At 45.4% G+C, this 13,806-nt stretch overlaps 1 protein-coding gene across 1 annotated transcript in view; it reads right to left on the bottom strand.

Moving 5' to 3' along the window:
• Nucleotides 1–831: 831 nt before the first annotated feature.
• The window catches only part of NOD1 (nucleotide binding oligomerization domain containing 1), a 559,036-nt gene continuing 546,061 nt past the window's right edge, over nt 832–13,806 (bottom strand). The window contains exons 12-13 of the transcript XR_014970015.1: nt 9,842–9,950; nt 832–1,468 (exon numbers count right to left, since the gene is read on the bottom strand). The gene's annotated coding sequence lies outside the window, so the exon portion shown is untranslated. The remainder of the gene's footprint in view (nt 1,469–9,841; nt 9,951–13,806) is intronic.

The raw sequence follows: 13,806 nt of genomic DNA, 5'->3' as shown, positions 1-13,806 counted from the left end.
ACTTCACTGTAATGCCTATTGTATAAAAGTGAATAATTATCAATAATGTATGTACTTCACTTCCTGAACCTCCGTGGTGATGGAACTTGGAGGCCACGATTTCGAAATCGTCCATTAGAATAAAGCCCATTCCGAACCTCTAATACCACGGATTCTGCCTCTTATTTACTGAGCTATTTTTATTATGTTCCGTATCAAATTAAGTCCCGGTAATTAAATTATTTACCACAAAGGGCTTCAGTAATGAACTAAGGGGCATGTTATCAAGCCAGGCGATAAAATTATCGCCGCTTTAGCGTCAGAAAATTGCCGCTAAAACGGCGATAATGGGCTTGATAATATGCTCTATGGAATTCCAATGGAAGCCCATGTTAGACGTCCTTCACATTTAACATGGGCTTCAATTGAAATTCCATAGGGCATATTATCAAGCCCATTATCGCCGTTTTAGCGACAGTTTTCTGCCGCTAATGCGGCGATAATTGTATCGCCTGGCTTGATAATATGCCCCTAAGTTATTAACTTCTGTGTTGAGGTCTGCGGCCTACTGGGATGAGCCCAAACATATTCTTCATAGAAAAAAGAGAGCTTTCAGTGTATATAGACACATGGATTGTTCCTTAATCTTGTTTATGTGGAGGCTATACCCACCTTAGTGTGCCGTTATATTGAACCGAGAGTTATTATAAATGTATAAGGGCTGTGGGCTCAATCAAGGCATCAACCCAGAGTTACCACCCCAAATGTCATTGTTTGTGGCTTCTACTTTGGGGCATGCATACATCTGGAAAAAGTCCACGAATATAAGTCATACAAAATGATGCTGTTAGTGCACGTCAACACATTTATTGTAGTTTATAAGAGGTAATGGGGCGGTGCATTTGCTCATCCTGCTAATCGTAGTGTGCATTCGTAGTGACTTGAATATTTAGAAAAATGCACGCGGGCCCCGAAGAGGAAACCGTAAGGTCTGCCGCTAGAATGCAATAGCGCTGGCAGGATTTCCTGTTTTAAATCGATAAGCTTCCTCTTCTAGGCCTCTGGGCGTGGAGAATTGTGGGAAAGTGAAACATGAGATTGGTTAAAATAATATATACCCTTCCACTTAAAAAGAAAAAGTACTCAATGTTTCTTAGAAAACATTATCCTGCCTTTCAGCAAGTCCTAAAGGCAGGACAATGCAGTCCTAAAGAAGAGATCCTACAGCACTTCCTTTGAAAGTTACAAAACCATATCTACAGCTGCTGGTCAGGCAATAATGTCATCAGGACAGGATAATGCAGGCACCTTACAGAGACCACAGTGCCCCAGCACCAAGGTTCAGATGACGTCATAAACATAGAGTATACTTCGGATTAAGTAGGGAAAAGAAAAAAATCTTGTTTCCTATTGGAATTATTTTTGTTAAATAGAGTTATTTTTGTGCTTGTGTTGATCTGGCTGTTTCCTTCTTAGGTTTCTTAGGTTTCTACAAAAAAGAGAAAGACAAAAGGAAGTAAAAATTAAAGCACTAAGACACAAAAGTCTAGGATTTTCAGCAGGGAGAAGACTGAGCATTCTAGATGTCCAGGCAGGACCATACAGCAAGAACGATTTCATAATTACAACATTGAAGCTTTTTAATGTAAAAAAAAAAGCCTAACCAATTGACTTTGTCAATCCTTGTTTGAAAATAAGTAACTCAGATGTTTAACTGTAACTTCAGGTGAGATAGTGGAGACATGCATATTGATAACATTCAGTAGCTTAGCAGGGGGGGGTGAGGGCGGTCTGCTCTGGGCAGCATGAATTTTGGGGGCAGCCCCCCACGTGCTCTTACCTGCAGCCGTCGCAGGGCAGTGGACCCAGGGGGCCGCCACAGGCACCAAAAGGTCTTGCCACTTTATAGATGGCTCCTAACCGTCCCCAGGTTAAGCGTAGACTTCTCTTCCTCATGCCTTTATGTCGGCAACAGGTACAAGCAGTGAATGGATAAAAGCTACCATTGTTGCCCTGTTGGTTTTTGGGGAAGAAGCACAAGGGTGAGGAAGGCGGAGCCAGTGTCCTACTTATTGTGACACTGCTGTCTCGTCATTCCTATCTATTGGAATGGCGAGACAGCGGTGTTCAGTAAATCCTTCCACCCCCTGTTTTGGATGAAAAATAGTACCTGCTTAAGAAAGAACTTGTAAAGGTACTATTTATTTGTAATCAGCTTTGCCAAGGGGCTCTATTGAGACACATACCCTGCTGACTATGATAGCCACCTCTCACTGTTAACTGTGCATTAAAAGTGCAAAACAAACTTGATTTAAAATAGATAAAAGTACATCTAAATCATCCTTTTGCATAGGTATGTAATATTATTGGTTGTAATGATAGTTTTTGTATAACACTGAGGGTCTTTGAATGGGATTAAAAATATAATCCTATTGCAGTACTCTTCTACCCAATGGCATCCTTTTTAACGTATGACAAATAATTGGGCTTTGCTGGTGTCTTAATTGGCACTAACGTCATGGTACAAAATATAAAGGACAACAGCATTTAGCATCGCAGAGAAACTGCTGCATTCCCTAATTTGTGTTTTTTCATACAGCATAAATCTACATTTGATCAATATTTTATGTTATTACATTCACAAGCAAATACATAAACACGAACATGTTGTGTGCACGTGAACACATACATTATAAGTATATACTGCTCGACGTATGTGATACAAAGCTTGTTTGTCAGTTTTGACTGAGAGTGGTGTTAGTCTAACGACATCACTTCTTGGTTTATCACTCCATGTGATATCATTCTTATTATATATTAGAACAGTGGAATGTTGGGCGCCTTATTGAAAACAATGGAGTGAACTTGGCTTCTAATGGCCGGTAGAAGCCCGGAGCTCCAGCATTCCAATGTTTATTCACAGGTCTTGCTGTGAACAAAGGCCTCACGGAGCACGAGGGGATGTCAACCCCTTGGGCTCCATAAGGCCTTTGTTTTTATTTGTTAGAACATTCCTCCCTCTAGTGGCATAATGTTCTAATAGCCTTATAGTGCTTCCGAAGTTGGGCTATACCGACATTAAAGTCCGGCTCGGGCTTTTAACGCTGGAGCGAGCCTTTAATGGCCGGTATAGCCTGCTGCGGCTGGCTATAAGGCTACATTAGTATCCAGTCACTCCAGGTTATGTCCTTACTTGTTACGTGTTAGTATCCAGTCACTCCATGAGATGTCCTTACTTGTTCATGTTATTATCCAGTCACTCCATGTCCAGTCACTCCATGTTATGTCCTTACTTGTTACGTGTTAGTATCCAGTCACTCTATGAGATGTCCTAACTTTTTCATGTTAGTATCCAGTCACTCCATGTCCAGGCACTCCATGTTATGTCCTTACTTGCTACGTGTTCGTATCCAGTCACTCCATGTTATGTCCTTACTTGTTACGTGTTAGTACCCAGTCACTCCATGAGATGTCGTTACGTGTTAGTATCCAGTCACTCCATGAAATGTCCTTACCTGTTTAGTTTAGTATCCAGTCACTTCATGAGATGTCCTTACTTGTTACGTGTTCGTATTCAGTCACTCCATGTGATGTCCTTACTTGTTCAATTTTAGTATCCAGTCACTCCATGTGATGTTCTTACTTGTTACGTGTTTGTATGCAGTCACTCCATGTGATGTCCTTACTTGTTACGTGTTAGTATTCAGTCACTCCATGTTATGTCCTTACTTGTTACGTGTTAGTATCCAGTCACTCCATGTCCAGTCACTCCATGTTATGTCCTTACTTGTTACGTGTTAGTATCCAGTCACTCCATGAGATGTCCTTACTTGTTCATGTCAGTATCCAGTCACTCCATGTCCAGTCACTCCATGTTATGTCCTTACTTGTTACGTGTTCGTATCCAGTCACTCCATGAGATGTTCTTACTTGTTCATGTTAGTATCCAGTCACTCCATGTCCAGTCACTCCATGTGATGTCCTTACTTGTTACATGTTCGTATCCAGTCACTCCATGTTATGTCCTTACTTGTTACGTGTTAGTATCCAGTCACTCCATGAGATGTCCTTACTTGTTCATGTTAGTATCCAGTCACTTTATGTCCAGTCACTCCATGTTATGTCCTTACTTGTTACGTGTTAGTATCCAGTCACTCCATGAGATGTCCTTACTTGTTCATGTTAGTATCCAGTCACTCCATGTCCAGTCACGCCATGTTATGTCCTTACTTGTTCGTATCCAGTCACTCGATGTCATGTCCTTACTTGTTACGTGTTAGTACCCAGTCACTCCATGAGATGTCCTTACGTGTTACGTGTTAGTATTCAGTCACTCCATGAGATGTCCTTACCTGTTCATGTTAGTATCCAGTCACTCCATGAGATGTCCTTACTTGTTATGTGTTCGTATCCAGTCACTCCATGTGATGTCCTTACTTTTTCAATTTTAGTATCCAGTCACTCCATGTGATGTCCTTACTTGTTACATGTACGTATGCAGTCACTCCATGTGATGTCCTTACTTGTTACGTGTTAGTATCCAGTCACTCCATGTTATGTCCTTACTTGATACGTGTTAGTATCCAGTCACTCCATGTCCAGTCACTCCATGTTATGTCCTTACTTGTTACGTGTTAGTATCCAGTCACTCCATGAGATGTCCTTACTTGTTAGCATCCAGCCACTCCATGTCCAGTCACTCCATGTTATGTCCTTACTTGTTATGTGTTAGTATCCAGTCACTCCATGAGATGTCCTTACTTATTCATGTTAGTGTCCAGTCACTCCATGTCCAGTCACTCCATGTGATGTCCTTACTTGTTACATGTTAGTATCCAGTCACTCCATGAGATGTCCTTATTTGTTACGTGTTCGTATCCAGTCACTCCATGTGATGTCCTTGCCTGTTCAATTTTAGTATCCAGTCACTCCATGTGATGTCCTTACTTGTTACGTGTTCGTATGCAGTCACTCCATGTGATGTCCTTACTTGTTACGTGTTAGTATCCAGTCACTCCATGTCCAGTCACTCCATGTCCAGTCACTCCATGTGATGTCCTTACTTGTTCAATTTTAGTATCCAGTCACTCCATGTCCAGTCACTCCATGTTATGTCCTTACTTGTTACGTGTTTGTATCCAGTCACTCCATGAGATGTCCTTACTTGTTACGTGTTTGTATCCAGTCACTCCATGAGATGTCCTTACTTGTTAGCATCCAGCCACTCCATGTCCAGTCACTCCATGTTATGTCCTTACTTGTTATGTGTTAGTATCCAGTCACTCCATGAGATGTCCTTACTTATTCATGTTAGTGTCCAGTCACTCCATGTCCAGTCACTCCATGTGATGTCCTTACTTGTTACATGTTAGTATCCAGTCACTCCATGAGATGTCCTTATTTGTTACGTGTTCGTATCCAGTCACTCCATGTGATGTCCTTGCCTGTTCAATTTTAGTATCCAGTCACTCCATGTGATGTCCTTACTTGTTACGTGTTCGTATGCAGTCACTCCATGTGATGTCCTTACTTGTTACGTGTTAGTATCCAGTCACTCCATGTCCAGTCACTCCATGTCCAGTCACTCCATGTGATGTCCTTACTTGTTCAATTTTAGTATCCAGTCACTCCATGTCCAGTCACTCCATGTTATGTCCTTACTTGTTACGTGTTTGTATCCAGTCACTCCATGTGATGTCCTTTCCTGTTACGTGTTCGTATCCAGTCACTCCATATGATGTCCTTTCCTGTTACGTATTAGTATCTACTCTTAGATTATGAGAAATTGTTCACTGATCTCTGACCAATATGGTCTCAGTATATTTAGGTGTGTTCAGAAACAAGCTGCCTTTTCCTGAAAAATACCAAAAATGTGTCTTAGTTTTGCCACCTAGTGAATCAGTAAAGGTAATTCCAAGCCCCCTTCACTCTAATGTTGCTGGTAGGAACCCCGTGGTAATGGTTATTTATCACTATTTTCCACAAGAGGCAAAATCGGGCCGCAATAATCGCCGGTAATGGAAACCCTCTGCTGTATTTCTACAAATTATTCTTTTTTAAAATGGGTCAATGGTTTTGTTTCTAAAAACTCCAGTTTTCTTTATGCTCAATATTACAGGAACTAAATTGATGAGAAATCTATTTTTTTTTAAAAAGCCCTTTTCCTTGACATATAATTGCGCCGTGTAGTTGTTGTGTTTCTCAGCCTCCCCTTGGGGCATATAGAGTTTTGTTTATGTTGGAACATATGGGGTAATTTATAACATTTCCCCGAATCTTGTTGTTTGCCTAGAATAAATGGATTTGAAGCGTGCTGAGCGCGGCGCCTGGCCCCGTTGACATTAATAATAATGACGTTAATGTTGTGGAAGCAATGAAAGCCATAAATCAAAACCCAGCGAGAACCCTGCCGCGCAGCTGCACCCCTCACCCAGACTGTGCCATGAGATGCACCTTGCAGCCCAGCGTGTGTGACCCTCAGTGGCCCTCAGTGGTGCAGAAGAACTCCCTTAGCTGGAGGCGACTATCACTGAAAACACAGGGGGGGCGTTTAGAGAGAAAACCTGCAGGTCCAGCTGCCCTGCGAGATGCTCTTGTGAGCACAACTGGTGGCGGCTGGCACACCCACAGATCACAACCGGATCCCGGTTTAGCTGATGAACAACACCCATAGCAAGGACGCCCCCAGCGAAAGAGGAAGTGCAAAAAGAAAAGGCAACAAGGCTTCTCCATCACTGATCCAGGGTCTGGAACAACATTTCTGTATCCATCGGGACTGCTATATCCCTGTTCCAGTTTAGGAAAGGGCTGAAGACACCTCTTTTATTGGTCACTACATCACCACGAGGTAATAGTTGACTTTCCTTCTCATAACCCGGCTATCCCTCCAATTGCTTGTTGACTATATATATCTTTGCTTTTGACACCATACAGTGCTCCCTGCCTCCCAGCTAGGTTCGTGCTATACATATACCACATAGAGATGTGAATACATATATACGTCATTGCAGTGTCCAGCCCCTGTATGAATTCTTTTCGTCTTCCCAGAAAGAGACTTCCTTTTTTTCCAAAGGCATCACATGTCTCCACTGGTGACTCATGCACATTTTCCAGATTAATCCATTGCACTGATCTTTACACTGGCCTACGCAGCGTATAGACATTGTAACAGAACTTTCACTGGCCCACGCACGTGCGTATAGACATTGTTACAGAACTTTCACTGACCCACGCCCGTGCTTATATACAATGTTACAGAACTTTCACTGGCCCACGCACGTGCGTATAGACAATGTTACAGACCTTTCAGTGGCCCACTCACTTGCGTATAGACAATGTTACAAAACCTTTACTAGCCCACGCACCTGCTTATAGACAATGTTACAGAACTTTCACTGGCCCACGCACCTGCTTATAGACAATGTTACAGAACTTTCACTGGCCCACACACGTGCTTTTAGACAAGGTTACGGAACTTTCACTGGCCCACGCACGTGCTTATAGACAATATTATAGAACTTTCAGTGGTCCACGCACGTGCTTATGTACAGTGTTACACAACTTTCACTGGCCCACGCACGTGCTATAGACAATGTTACAGAACTTTCACTGGCCCATGCACATGCTTATATACAATGTTACAGAACTTTCACTGGCCCATGCACATGCTTATATACAATGTTACAGAACTTTCACTGGCCCATGCACATGCTTATATACAATGTTACAGAACTTTCCCTGGCCCACACTCGCGCTTATAGACAATGTTACAGAACTTTGCAGCCTGGATAATGCAGGTTGTGACTCCCTTTCTTGACGTAGCATAAAGCAATTTGATTTCCTTGATACCTTTCTGTGTACATATTCATATAGGGAGGGGGTGGCAGGTAAAATCTTGAAGCTCCTCTCTTCTCCCTTTGTTTTGTGGTCATAACATGATGGCCCTATGATGGAGCACCGAAGGTACAATCACGTGCGTCTGCATGGCCACTCTTGAAGTTACCAGGAAGACACAGCAGATGGTGCTGTTTGCGGCGTCCACTGCGTTGTTTCATGGTACATGGGGACAGTCGCACTCATTTGAAACAGCTGAACCTAGTGGGTACCTTCTTATCCGTTGTCCATGGGTGGGCCCTTGGGGTAACTTCAGAGGTTTGATAATATCGTTCACCAAGTCAACAAATAATGTATAATTCCATTAGACCTTTAATGTTACCTTCTTATTATTTTATTTAAAATTGCTGGATTTAAAATCTATGGCTGCGATATGATTGCCTTCCACGTTAAAAGTGAGATCTATATTATTGCGGGAAAGCAGATTTTCTTTTACAAGCTGCTGGAGATGTCGTCCTCATGGTTCCATTTTCCAGCAGAAAAGGTCCCTGTTTGCGACATGGCGCCCCTTGAAACAAGTGCACAAACTGGAACAGTGCACGTTATTATAATGAATGCGCTGGCCTGAGGGCAGCCGCAAACTAGTGCTGCCCTGGGGCAGCGCAGTCAGTGAAATGCAGAGTGGCTGCTTGAAAGCCACTTGAAAGCCATTCTGCTTCACAGTGCAGGCGGCAGTCAACCTACAATTCAGATAGGAGAGAGTGATCCCCTTTCAGGGAGATGCCTGGGGGTTATGTTAATGTTATGTTAATATGTTTTGTATAGCACACAGCTGCCCCAGCAAAGAGGCGTCCCAGCGCTGAAGCAGAACATAGAGGCTGGAAGTCAAAGAAAACACTAGGCTATAGGGAAGAGATGGGTTTTAATAGCTTTATGAAAGGCCAAGTCATTCTCCATGGCACGAATAGAGTATGGTAGGGAATTCCAAAGCTTGGCAGCCAGAAGACGGAAAGAGCGTCTGCCTGACCATAGCCTCCTCATACGAGGCACCGTCACCAGGTGTTGTCCAGTAGAGCAGAGCTGGCGTGTAGGGTGTCAGCAGATTGGTCAGGATGGCCGGAGAGGAGAGTTTGAGGATTTTAAATGCTGTACAGAGGACCTTAAATTCCACTCGGTTGGCAACAGAAAGCCAGTGCAGTCGATGGATAGCCATAGCGGTGGGGCAGGTTCTGGGGAGGCCCAGCAGGGTTCTAGCCGCCGGTCCATGGGAACCCCTTCCTTCCCTCCAAAGGGCTGCCTTTATGAGGCGAAGTGACAATGCATCACCTTTTTTGAGGTGCACTGTGAGTGTGTTGCCTAAGGGTCTGTTTTCGTCTGTGCCCGCATCTATAATATGTGCTAACGCTAAGAGATTCCCTCATTTGCATGGAGCCAAGCCCTCTCATGATAGTGCTAGCACTACATGTGCATCAGCGCTATCAGTATTAGAGACGAGCCCGCATAAGTGTCTGCGGCCTCTTCTGTAATACCATTGTGCCCCGGAGACACACAAAGGAGGCGCTCACCCCCTTAGTGCCCCAGGGGTACAATGTATAATACGTTCCATGGTGTCCCTCCCCAAAGTCTATTGGTGTTGGTAAAACATGTTTGTTACATATCCGCCTTTATGGCAAGCTGTTGTCTGCTGGTCTCTGACACTTTAGTTACGTAGTAGGAGAATAAAGGAAGTTCCTGAAGTTAAGTCTTGGACATGTAAGGCCTAGCCTTCAGTGGTTCTCGCCTTCAGTGGTTCTCGCCTTCAGTGGTTCTCTCCTTGAGCGGTTTAACTTCAACAAAGCATGTTTGTCAGTTGGTAACGGGGGGACGAGGAATGCAGGACCTCATAGTGACATGCATATACCACTAAAAAGTATGTTTCTTCATTCTCTCCCCCCACTGTAATGTACATAATGTGTCCAGGAAAGACAGCGTTGTAGAATTGCAAAAATGGAATGGTCTACGAAAAAATCCATTAATTACTACCTCTTACCCTAAGTGGAGGGGTCGGGAGTCCGAAGGAGTTGAGACTTCAGAAGCTGAGAAACTTTCTCCAGTATTAAATGATCATGGCAGCAAGAACTTCATAGCTCCTTCTAGGTCTGGAAAGAGACAATGTTAGCTGTTTACCAGAGATCATGTAATGGCAAAACAAGCATTGGCAAAGCCTATATATTTCACCACTGGGACCGATTGGCTTTGGCAATGGTTTTAGCCATGCTGCACACTGTCCCTGTTGGTGTGCAGCATTGATATTAAACAAGCAAAAAACCTATTCAGTCAGCTTCATCATTTTGTTAAGCAATCCTAGTTGGATCGATAAAACAGAAAAGAGTACCATGACTAGTTGGAGGAGAAGAACGTGGATGGAGGGAAAATACCAGTGGCATAACGAAACTTGAGGGGGCCCCTCTGCAAAGTACATGCAGGGGGTGCCGACGCTCCGGATCTAGTTTGGAGCTCTCAGGCCAGGGACCTGCCAGAGCCGGATAGGGCACCCCGGTGTTCGGGGGGCCCCCTGCACCTCGGGGGCCTTTGTTACGCCATTGGAAAATACATAGATGGTGAAATCAGCATGGAGGTGGGGGAAGCAAAACAGAGAGGGCAGAATGAATGAAGGTGGGGAAGCAACTCAGAAGTGTGCGGTGGAAGCAATTTGGAGGGTGCAAGGTGCGGGAGGCAACAAAGACGGATGCGTGGGGAGAGAAGCAAACAGAGAGAGCAACACAGGAAGCGGAGGCATGCGAAGAAGAGAGAGCACAACATGGAGTTAAAGGGCACAGGTGATGAGCTCAAAGGGAAAATCTATATAAAAGTGAAAGTGTGCGTTAGAGCTGCTTGAAGGACAAAGTTGTGGAAAATGAAAATGTTATAATGTTATGAAAAGTGTGCTGAGAGAAAGCTCAGAGAATGTGGGAAACACATGCACTGTGGAAGGATAAAGGGAGCCAGTCAGCAGGATGGTAAACAGTTTATGTTACAGGTGAGGGACAAAGACTAGATGGATGAACTAAACCCAAACCAGCAAACAGAGAGCAAGAAACTAAGGGGCATATGTACAAGGAGTTAACGCCGCCTAAGTGGCAATTTTCCGATAGTTTTGCGGCAAGATTTTTATCGCCTTATGTACAAGCTGCCGCTAACCTCTGTTAGCAGCAGTTTTCCTGCGAAAACGTCCATTCTAAAGATCGACACTTCTGTTAGCGATAATGACATGTAAGGGAGGCGTTCCCATGCAAAAACGGCCGCTAACCCACTTTGCGATATTTACAAGGGGATTCCTGAACTTTGGAGGACCAAAAAAACTGCCGCTAACTGCAGTTAGAGGCAGTTTTTCAAGACCAGAAAATAGCTGGTCTTAAAAATGGAGATAACACTTGGGGCCTCTTTTCAGCAGGTTTTGGTGCTGGACAGCGCTGCAAGCAATGTTGCTGCACTGCCTTGCAACAAAACTACAGGGCAGGACTGCGCACAATCAATAATCAACAATCCTGGGCCTCAGTCATGAAAAGTGTTGCAGTGCTGCGACAAGACAGCATTGCAACACTTTTCACTATCCCCTTCTTGCGACACCATGGATGCGCTGTATTCACTGGACAGCGCTCCATGACACAAGTAATGACAGATACGTCTGGAATCCTGACGTATTTGTCTGCGTTAAAGTCACGCATTGCTGCAGTCGTATCACAACTATAATGCAACTCCAGCAATGCATGGGGCCAGCCTTTCCCTGCGGCACTGCATCACTGCATAAGGTACTGACCCAGTGCCGTTCTTGAGGGGTGCCAGGGTGTCGGCATAGTTGGAGATCCATCGTGGCGGTTGCGTGCTGCGGTGTCAATGTCTATAAGTGTTGGCGGAGTGGTGGTGCTGAGGGAGTTGACAAGACGTTCTTCGGTGGCCTTGATCCATCTGCGAGGAAGGGCGATGATGGCGGTGGTGTACGGTGGGCATGGTGAAGACGTGATGTATACAATGATGGTCAGTCCAGGAGAGTCCGGTGGTGTGGCTGTAGTTGAAGTTCCCACTGGCGGAGGAGACATGCTCGACCCTGTGTCCTGCTATGTGGTTTGCTGCGGTGACTAGCTGCTTGAGTCTGATGTTGGGGAGCTTCCCCAGGAGGGGGTGGTGTTCTGGTCACTGGGGTTGTCCAGGTGAAACTTGAGTTCACTGAGTAGGATGTCATCGGTGGATGGGAGAGCCTAGGGTGCAATGAGGTCTACAATGGTATCCGAGAATGGGGGTCCATGGCCCGGGGGACCTGCAGATGAGGGTGCCGCAGAGGATTGGCTTGGGGTTGGTCCAGATCTGGAAGTTGAGGTGTTCCATGATCACCGTTGGGTCATTAGAGTGCGTGGTCAGTCGGAGTGTGCTTCTGTAGGTGATGGCAATGCCTCCTCCTGGACAGTCGGGGTGGTCTTTGCAGGTGATTTAGTAGCTGTTAGTGATGGCGATGGCGATGTCCGATCCGGAGCAGAGGTTGGTCCTGGCAGGCGATGTGGCGTCCAGGGTTGATGGCGAGGAAGGTGCTGGCGTCGTAGCGGTGGAGTGTCCGAGAGGAAGGGTGCTTGGTGCTGAGCGTGTTACGCAGATGGGCTTGCCTATGGATTGCCATTGGCACAGGAGACGCCCATTACAATGCAGGCATTACATCGCAATGCCTTTACAAATGTAAATGTGTTTGTACTTCTATAGCGCACAGCTACCCCATTTCGGGGTTTCCCGACGCTGTACTCATACCGCTAGGGAACCCTTCCTGGCTTTTCCCTGTGAAATGTCCATTCCTGGGCATCCCCAGGGTGAAGCCAGGCATCCCAGTGCTGTTGGGGCCGTTGTGGAGATTAAGTAAGCTATTGCCCAGAGTTGCAGCGTGGGACCCATGATTAGAATAGGCACCGAGGCGAGAAATCAGGTCCGAGGAATTAAGAGCCCAAGACCCGCCAAGACCCGACGAGGCGGGAATTGAACCCTAGTCCCGGGCCAGACCTCTGCATCAGGGTCTGCCGCTCTAACCATTGAGCCACACTTCTCCACGATGCAACCCCAACAATGCAGGTGCATTTACATCGCATTCCATTACAATGCATTGCGAGGTCAGTAATGGGACATTTTTAAGTTTTAGGGCGGGTATGGGTTTCAGGTGTCGGTGATGAAATTTGGGGTGTATTATGGGGTAAAATTGGAAATTTGTGGTGTGTTTTAGGGTCAAATATGAAAATTAGGGTGTGCATTTGGGTCAAATATGATTTTTAGGGTGTATTTTGGGGGCTTAAAGATGAATTTTAAAGTTCAGGGTTTGCTTTGGGGGGCAAGGGTTAGTTTTAGGGTTGCACTCACTGAAGTGAGAATAGTAATATTTACATCTCCGCTATCCAACACCTTCCCTACCGTTGCACTATGCCTAGTGCTAGTATGCATTGTAATGCAATACGATGTAATGGTATGCGTCGTAACTTCATATATACCTTTGGCACACCAGTGGAACGTCTGCTTCGAAAGCGGCCGCCATTGATAAGTGCTGCGGGGGAAACTGGACAGCTGGAAGGTGAGAAACGCCCGAAAGGACACTGGATGGGGCGTGAACATGGGAGGGTGTGTGTGAGCGGGTGTTGTAAATATTTAAATGAGAGAAATCTTACCTCGAGGCCAGGTCCCATGTCTTCATTGCTTCCGCTCTCTGAGTCTGCTTCCAGGAACAGAAAGTAGGCAGCCAGGCTTCCTCCCCTAAGCCAATCACAACGCTGCAATGCGGTGTTGGGATTGGTCATTGGCGCTGAGACAAGGCGTTCAGCCAGGGGCTGGAGGGGTGGGCATGTTCTCCATGCAGGCTGTACTGCAGCCTGCATTGCGAACAGGAAAGTGCGCATGACTGCTTTGGGCGGCCTGAGTGGGCTGACCAAACAGTCACTACGCACTTGAGTGGGAATGCCACTCCACCCCTGCCCTGCTCCATGAGTG

This window comes from Triturus cristatus, chromosome 10, assembly GCF_964204655.1.
Source record: "Triturus cristatus chromosome 10, aTriCri1.1, whole genome shotgun sequence".
NCBI lineage: Eukaryota > Metazoa > Chordata > Amphibia > Caudata > Salamandridae > Triturus > Triturus cristatus.
Note: the sequence above shows the minus strand (reverse complement) of the source record. Positions and strands in the feature narration are given on the sequence as shown.